At 43.9% G+C, this 8,610-nt stretch overlaps 1 long non-coding RNA gene across 1 annotated transcript; it reads right to left on the reverse strand.

The window, feature by feature from the left end:
* Positions 1 to 1,039: 1,039 nt before the first annotated feature.
* Positions 1,040 to 2,030, reverse strand: LOC144327436 (uncharacterized). The gene is made up of 2 exons (XR_013392483.1): positions 1,676 to 2,030; positions 1,040 to 1,389 (listed from the first exon to the last, which is right to left on the reverse strand). It is a non-coding gene; the product is annotated as an uncharacterized LOC144327436 (long non-coding RNA).
* Between the last annotated feature and the right edge of the window lie 6,580 nt (positions 2,031 to 8,610).

The following is an 8,610-nucleotide window of genomic DNA, read 5'->3' on the forward strand; positions in this document are numbered from 1 at the left end:
GGAAGAGAATACATGCTCTGCTTTTAACTACATGGAGTTAGCTTGTCTGTGGGGTCAATATTAGGGCTGTACACTGGATCCAACCAAACCTTGAACCAAATCAGGCAAATTTGGGCATTGGCCAAATTGAATTGAGTTAGCCTTGGAAGCAGGCAGCCTTGGCAGGGTCTTCTTCAGCAGTGCAAAGGAGAAGGGGATGCAGTGGCTCCTTCCCCTCCCTACCTCTAGACCACACCAATTAAACTTTAGGACTGGCTTTCAAATCCATTCCAGCCTGGATCCAGGCCAGACCAAATCAGCCCATGATTTACCTAAGTCATGGTTGATCCGAACTGTCTCATCAAGGTCCAAATCTCTCTCTCTGTGTGTGTGTACATTCCTAGTAAATATGGATGTGGGATTCTGGTAGGGAGGGTGGTTGGGGGTAAGGGACAGGGGCTGCATAGCTTGTCTTTCCCTTCCATTCCTTTTGTGATAAAAACCAAACTCTCTTGAGAACACTGTGCAAGGGAGAAGAGGCTACTGGAGCTTCTCTACACATTGTTAAGATGTCTCGTGTATTTCCTTGCCCGTCAGCAATGGATCACTTTGATAAAAACCATAACTCCCACCCAAGTCCTTTAAGAACTTCAGGTCTCCCCCATCCCTCCTTTAAGCCTTCTTCACTTAGAACCTAGGATTTCAAATCATGCAGGCAAAGGCAAAACAGGTCACCTAACATCATTGTAACTTTGGATGATTGAAAGGACAGCAGCCCTGTCCACCTGTCAGCGTTGACCTGCAGCGTTTGACATTACAAGAGTGATGATCAAGGGTGCTTAATATGAGAAGGCTTGAGGAAATGCTAGTTTGGAGACTCCTCTGCTGTTCCTGTTTGGCACTTCAGCCATTTGCTTCCTTCTTTATATCCTAAAGCAGGGGTCTGCAACCTTTAAGACAAAAAGAGCCACTTGGACCCATTTCCGAAGAAAAAACAACAACTGGGAGCCGCAAAACCATTGCGACATTTAAAACAAAGATAACACTGTGAACGGCTTACCGTGCTTGACTATTTCCTGAGCGGCTACCAAACTAGCATATGTTGTGGAATTTGCAGACTTCACCCAATTCTTGAAATTATTTTTGCTCCTATCAACCTTCCTCATAAGTTCTGCAATGGCTTTTCGTCTCTCATCTCCATCTGGATATTTTTCAGCAAAGGCTGTGTGTTTATTCTGGAAATGTCTTGCAATATTTGACTTTTTGTTGTTTGCAAATTTCTCACCACATATTAAGCATACTGGTAAACCAGTCTTGTCAGTAGAGAAGGCAAATGATTCTGTCCATGTATCATTAAACATTCTGTTTTCTTCAGAAATTTTTCTTTTCTTGCCTTTATCCATGGCTGGCCTACCGGGGGTCCAAAAGAGGGACGTAATTAGAAATCAGAGGGCCCCATAGCAAAATTTGCTATGCCCAATAATCAATGCCCCAAAATGCCATAGAAAATTAATCAGGGCCCCAGTGTACCATAAATCATAATCAGTGCCTGATGTAAATAATAATTAATAATGAGGGCCCAATGTCATCCTCGTCATTATAAAAATAACTTTTTTGACACTTTATTATTATTTTTTTGTTTGACCCCTCAGAATTACTCCTCCTCATAGAAATAAACGTTAAATTAACAAGTTACCTTTTTTTGAGTGTGTGTTCTTCACTCCCCTTCAAAACAGTGACCAGCTTACATGCCCCCTTTCAATGCAGCCTGCTTACAGCCCTCAACCAAAATGGCCGCTCCCGCGACTCCCACGTGCGCCCACAAAGATGGCGCCGATGATTTTCCCTTATCGATGCCCTTTAAAGAAATGGCCGCCGCAGCTTCAACCCACGCCTAGAGGAGGCTAGAGAGGGAGAAAAGCGGGGGGGGGGGGAGGAAAGCAGCGAGGACGGCAGAGAAGGACTGCCGGGAGTGGAATCCCACACACCGCGAGGGGAAGGAAGGGAGAGGGTGCGAGCTGGAACGGGGCAAAGAGGGCGGTCCCCGGTCGTGCCTGGCCTTAAATGGGCTAGGCCACGCCTCCCTGGCCCCGCCGATTGGCGGGCAGGGTTGCAGGCACGCCCAGGGATTCCCCTGTTCTCGCGGGGGCAAAAGGCCAGCCCCCGCGAGTGGTGTGTGGGAGGGGTTAGCCCGCAACCCCCTCTCCTCTCTAGCTAGGAAATGGCTTTGCGGAAAATGCGCCTCCTCCCCTCGCCTCCGCCCCGGAGCCGCGGCAAAGGCGTTAAAGAGCCGCATGCGGCTCCGGAGCCGCAGGTTGCCGACCCCTGTCCTAAAGGTACTAAATTACACATTTTATTTAATATATACAAAGTATTACAGATATACATTACAGTTATATATGAATATTAGTAAAGCATTCTGAGATTATAATAAAAAAATTCAAAAGTACCTTTCTACTACTAGACTCTTCTACTTCTCAGTCTCAGGTCAGCCTGCCCCCCACCCAACTCATTTGAGTACCCAAATAGAATAAAGCTTTTCTACTCTTCCCGGGGATCAAAATATCTCCAACTGCCCTGCCTTTAATAGCCCAGCAGCTGCATAGGAAGCTTCCTTCTACAAGGTCCCTTCCTGTAGTCCAGTGTTGCTTACCTAGACCTGCTAGCCGCTCTTCATGATACTGGGAAAAGGCCTTTCCCATCTTGCTGCCTAGTTCTACCCTGCTAAAAGGCCCATATAATTCACTATCCTGTTCTCTCGGTGGGCAAACAGATGCCCATTCGCAGCCCAGTGGGGCATGTCCTGAATGACACCCCCAACCAAACACACTTTTGATTCCCATCAACTGCTATTCGGAGCCATGCTACCACTGACAGTGGACTTAGTTATCATGGCTAGCAGCATCTGATAGCCCTGTCTTCTGTGACCCCCCCCCCATTATCCTTTAAAGCCATCCAAGTTGGTAGCCATCACCACACCCTGTGGGAATGAACTCCGTGCTGTGTAAAGAAGAAACTCCACTTCCAAATCTTCCAACATTCAACTTCACTAGGTAACTAGAGATGCCAAGAAGTGAATCTAGGGCCTTCTGCATGAAAACGATGTCCTCTGCTACTGAGCTAAGGTTCTCCCACACCCCTGAAAATTTGTCAAAGCTGGTTCTGCTACCTGTGCTTCCGTCCTCCCCACTGTGAGAGAAAGATGGGAGTTGTTTATACTCTGGCAGATGGAACAGGATGAGAGGAAACCAAAACCAGAGGAAGGTGTGCTCAGGAAAAGTCACCACTTCATTCTCTTTCATGGCTGCAAGGCCATTAACAAAACAGGATAGTTCTCAAGGTTGTGTTCTGGCCAACCCTGCTTTCATTGCTGCTCTGGCACGGGTCCCCCTTTCCCCAGCTGTTGTGCATGCCTCTTCCACCTCTCTGGAGAGGGATCTGCCAAGGAGTGGACAGGCTGCCCAGCTGCGTGGCACTTGGCACTCACAACGATCACTGCTTGCAAATGATGTGATGCAGAAAGAGACAGAAACTTTGGAAAGTGTCAGTTTGCAAAAACAGCTATGTGCTGCGTGGTGGGGTTTTTTTTTTTTTTTTTTTTTTAATGCCTGCAAGGAAACATCTCATTATCAGAGCACTTAACATTTTCTTTTGGCTGCATGTATGCACGGAAGCAGCAAAGCAGTAGCAAATGTTGAACGCTTTTCAAAAGTGTGGGAGTAAATCAACGGGGACACAAGGAGCGCTGACCCAAGTTCCATCCAGTACTCCAGTATGGAGCAGAGTCTGGCTTGGATTATGCAAGATTTACGATGAGACTGGTGACGACAGTTAACTCTTGTCAGTCTCGTAAAGGTTTAGCTTAGCACTGTGTCTTTTTCAGAATTAGCTTTGCAGAATGGGGGGGTGGGGCGGAGCTGTGGCACCCACTCCCTACATGTGGTTGCATTCAATTTAATTTCTCAGCAGATCCGCATCCTCTCCATGTGTACTCTAAATGCACTGAGAAGGACAATTAGCTGCTGGCCCACGCCCCAGACATCACAAACAGAGATGGCCCTGTTTCAGTGATGTTCAGCACAATGTCTCCAAAGGAACACCTATAGCTAGACATGCAGAGGAGCTTCATATAATCGAACCTCTGATCATACAGAGGAGCTGCATGGGTACATTGGATGTCCCTTTGCAGACACTGCACAGAATGCATATACATCAAGGAGGTATGGCCAGCAGCATGTGTGGTATTGGCGATGGGGCTCGTGGTGAAGTTTCACTCTCACTCCCCCATGTATTTGAGTGTGCATGCAGAGAAGCCCTATGTGCACATAGGGAATATAGGAAGCTGCTCTATGCCAAGTCAGATCATTGGTCTATCTAGTTCAATATTGCCTACAATGAGTGACAGCGGCTCTCCAGGGTTTCAAGCAGAAGTCTCTCCCAGCCCTACCCAGAGAGGCAGATGATTGAACCTGGGACCTTCCACATGCAAGACAGATGCTCTACCACTGAGCTACATCTCTTTCCATACAAGCAGTATGTGTGTATAGCTGTGTCTGCATGATTGGGGACCTTCTTTTTTTGCAGGGTACTCCTCAGGCCTTTGCATGCATCACTTGTAAGCACATAGGGCTTGTTCTCACACTCTACAGAAATAGGTAGACCCACAGCTGCAATCCTGTTCTCTCACGATATCAGTAAATCTTGTTTTAATGTCTGAAAATATATTAAAGCAGCCTAAGAGGTATCGTCTGAAGGCAGATGATGTAGCAGCTTTAGCTAAAGCTAAGCATGTCTGGGTCTGGTTTGTACCTGGATAGGAGACCCCCCTCCCCCACGCCTCCACCTTGTGTGTCACTTTGAATTTCATCATGGAGGAAAAGTGTGATTTAAAATAATAAGTAGCAAGCTAATTGGGAGGTTTCTCCCTCAGGCAAATCAACTGTGGAATTCAGAAGAAAACACTGAAGCATTTCAGTAAAATTACTGGCATTTATCAGGAGGGTTTTACACATCCCCTGCATTATAAAAATTCATCTCCATTTGAATCATTTGCCTAGTAGCACATTTTTTACTCAACCAAGTATGTTGATTCACAAGAATATTTTGTTCTGCACACTTCTTATCCTTGACCTTCCATGTTGACACTATGTGGAATGTGCATCATATACTTTACAACTGGGACCACAGCAAAATGTTAGGGACTACACTTCCCATCAGCCCCCGTCAACATGGTCAACGGTCTGAGATGATGGGAGCTTTTGTCCAATGGCATCTGGAATAGGGTTCATTGTTGTTGTTTAGTCGTTTAGTCATGTCCGACTCTTTGTGACCCCATGGACCAGAGCACACCAGGCACTCCTGTCTTCCACTGCCTCCTGCAGTTTGGTCAAACTCATGTTAGTAGCTTTGAGAACACTGTCCAACCATCTTGTCCTCTGTCGTCCCCTTCTCCTTGTGCCCTCCATCTTTCCCAACATCAGGGTCTTTTCCAGGGAGTCTTCTCTTCTCATGAGGTGGCCGAAGTATTGGAGTCTCAGCTTCAGGATCTGTCCTTCCAGTGAGCACTCAGGGCTGATTTCCATAAGAATGGAGAGGTTTGATCTTCTTGCAGTCCACGGGACTCTCAAGAGTCTCCTCCAGCACCATTATTCAAAGCATCAATTCTTTGGCTTCTTTATGGTCCAGCTCTCACTTCCATACATCACTACTGGGAAAACCATAGCTTTAACTATATGGGCCTTTGTTGGCAAGGTGATATCTCTGCTTTTTAAGATGCTGTCTAGGTTTGTCATTGCTTTTCTCCCAAGGAGCAGGCGTTTTTTAATTTTGTGGTGTTGTCACCATCTGCAGTGATCATGGAGCCCAAGAAAGTAAAATCTCTCACTGCCTAGGGTTCATTGGCCAGCCCCAAAGCAAATGAAGAGTTGGCTAACCTAGGGCTCAGCATGGCTAATGGTGAGAGGAGATTAGAGTTGTAGTTCAGCAACATTTGGAGGACTACAGTTTGCCTGTCCCTGACATAAGGCATCCTTCAGAAGGGATAACAATGAGTTCACCTTGGGCAGTGTGAGTATTGCAATATTGTAAGCAAGTCCGTATCCTCAGCTGTGAAATGTTTGACTGAAGAAGGGAGTTCAGTGTGTGAAATTTGCATAGAGGTTCCCAAGCATAATAACTGCAGCATTTGAACAAAATCAATTTTCCAAACAGCCCACCAGACCCACTTTTGCCACAGACTGTTTTGCCATCTGCCCTATTAAGGTCTCCCTATTAAGTGAGCCTCGGGTCTAATCCTTTGCAATTGATTATGAATTGTGCACGGCACATGGCCTGAAATAGAATTAGAGAAACTGATTCTAGAAAGTAAGCTTGCGAATTTATTACCAGAGATTTGAAAGGATATATCAAAGCTTCAGAACCTTCATTAGGAAAGAGGCATATTTGGATATTTAGCGGGCATTCAGCCCAGAAGAGATGTTAACATTTGTCTTGCTAATGGTGGTGAAGTTTTTCATGTATAGAGCATGTCATTGTACCATCTCCATATGGAGACAGGAAAGTCATCAGATTGTATGTGATAAAGTAAAGGTGCTGTACCTGAGAAAATATCCCCTTGCTCTTCTTAAATATGTGCCAGATAGATAACTGTCTGAGCATTTCTCTGCCTGCTGTTCATTTACTCTGCAATAGCTGAACCTCTGCAGCTGTTAAAGAGGTGTGTTTTAAACATAAGTACGTTTAATCTTACAATAGATCTGTTTGAATTAATTATAGAGTAGCTGCAGCTCACATATTCGGGAACATTTGCTATCAAAGGTAAGTAGCTGGGGGTTAGAGGAGAAGGGACACAAGCCTTTTGTATACGTGTGTGTGTGTGTGTGTGTGTGTGTGTACTCGCTCACTCACACAGAGATATACATGATGTGTAAGAAATTCAATCTTTGCAATTCTGAAATGAACTTACCTGTTTTGCATCTCCTGGACTAATATGTGGGCTAGGGCTAAATTATGTAATAGCTTCTACATTTCCCAAATGTCCTGATGTACTTCCCAGCTCAGAAACAAACAAAGAAGGAAACAGATGTGTATTTTGAAAGAAAATACACTCAAATTGTGAATATAAATGCAAGTTCTCATGCAGACTTATTTTTTTAAAAAATGAAGATTAATATGGAAATGGACTTATGGGTGATCAAATGTGAAAGTAACTTAGATTGGGAACAGACTAATTTGCCGTGTGCATGTGGACACAACTGACTAGGAAGATTTTCCTTTGCATTCCCCATTGAAATAAACGTGAGCAACATAAGAGTGTAGCTAACTATGAAAACGTAAGACTGAGAATGACTGTGTTAAGTTCTAAATCTTCTATGTGAAAGTTTAGGCATCACCCAAGCACCTGTCTATTATCTCCGTTAAACAAAGAGCAATTAGGAAGCCACTGCCCTTTACATGACACAGATTGACGTCACCTGTGCTGCTGAATCAAGCATAGCCTTTCCATGCTGGCCAGTTTCAAGCGATGACAAACTTTTGATCTCCATTTGAAAGGCAGCAACATTAGAATGAAGAGAATGAAGGGGTTTGCTACTGCTGCTGAAACCATTTATGGAAGGAGATGCTGATCTGAACAGGCAGGGGAAGAATTACATTGGTTTCCTTACATTTTGTTAAAGCCACCTGACTTTCAAAGTTTTGGGGCTTACAGGTATTATTTTTTTCGTACAGAAAGGACCTCCCGGGGAGCTGGAATCTGCAGGAGCTACAGAGTGAAGTGATCAAGTGGGTATGTAAGGGGTGAGACTATCTTTTAGGTATCCTTATCCCAAGCCTTATAGAGCTTTGAAGTCCAGCACCAGCAAATTGAACATATAACCAAGACCATATAACACTGGTCCTGAAAGACCTCCATTGGCTCCCAGTACCTTTCTGAGCACAATTCAAAGTGCTGACCTTTAAAGCCCTAAACAGCCTTGACCCAGTATACCTGAAGGAGCATCTCCGCCCCCATCATTCAGCCCGGACACTGAAAACCAGCTCCGAGGGTCTTCTGCTGGTTCTCTCACTGTGAGAAGTGAGATTGCAGGGAACCAGGCTGAGGGCATTCTCAGTTGTGGCACCTGCCCTGTGGAACGCCCTCCGATCAGATGTTAAGGAAATAAACAACCATCTGACTTTTAGAAACCCTAACTATTGGATTCTTTTGCCCCATCTTTTTGTGCCCACCAAACAGCCATGTCATGCTTATGATAATATTTTATTCTCTTGTTAATTGTGCTGTTTTAAATGTGCATTTTATATTTGACTTCACTTAGATTTTTTTTAAAATGTTTAATATTTTTTGTTAACTTTGTTTTGCTAAATATGTATTCTGTAATGTTTTATTTTGAAAGATTTTGAAATCTTTAAGATAATATTTTAGTTTTCTGTTAATTATGTTGCTTTGACTCTATACTCTATATCTGACTTTCTTCAGATTGTTTTATTGATGCTTTAATATTCTGTAAACCGCTTTGAGATTTTTCTTAAAAATATAAAGTGGTATAGAAATGAAACAAATTATTATTATTATTATTATTATTATTATTATTATTATTATTATTATTATTATTAAAGACATCTAAGGCAGCC

Source organism: Podarcis muralis, chromosome 1 (assembly GCF_964188315.1).
Source record: "Podarcis muralis chromosome 1, rPodMur119.hap1.1, whole genome shotgun sequence".
NCBI classification, from domain to species: Eukaryota; Metazoa; Chordata; class Lepidosauria; order Squamata; family Lacertidae; genus Podarcis; species Podarcis muralis.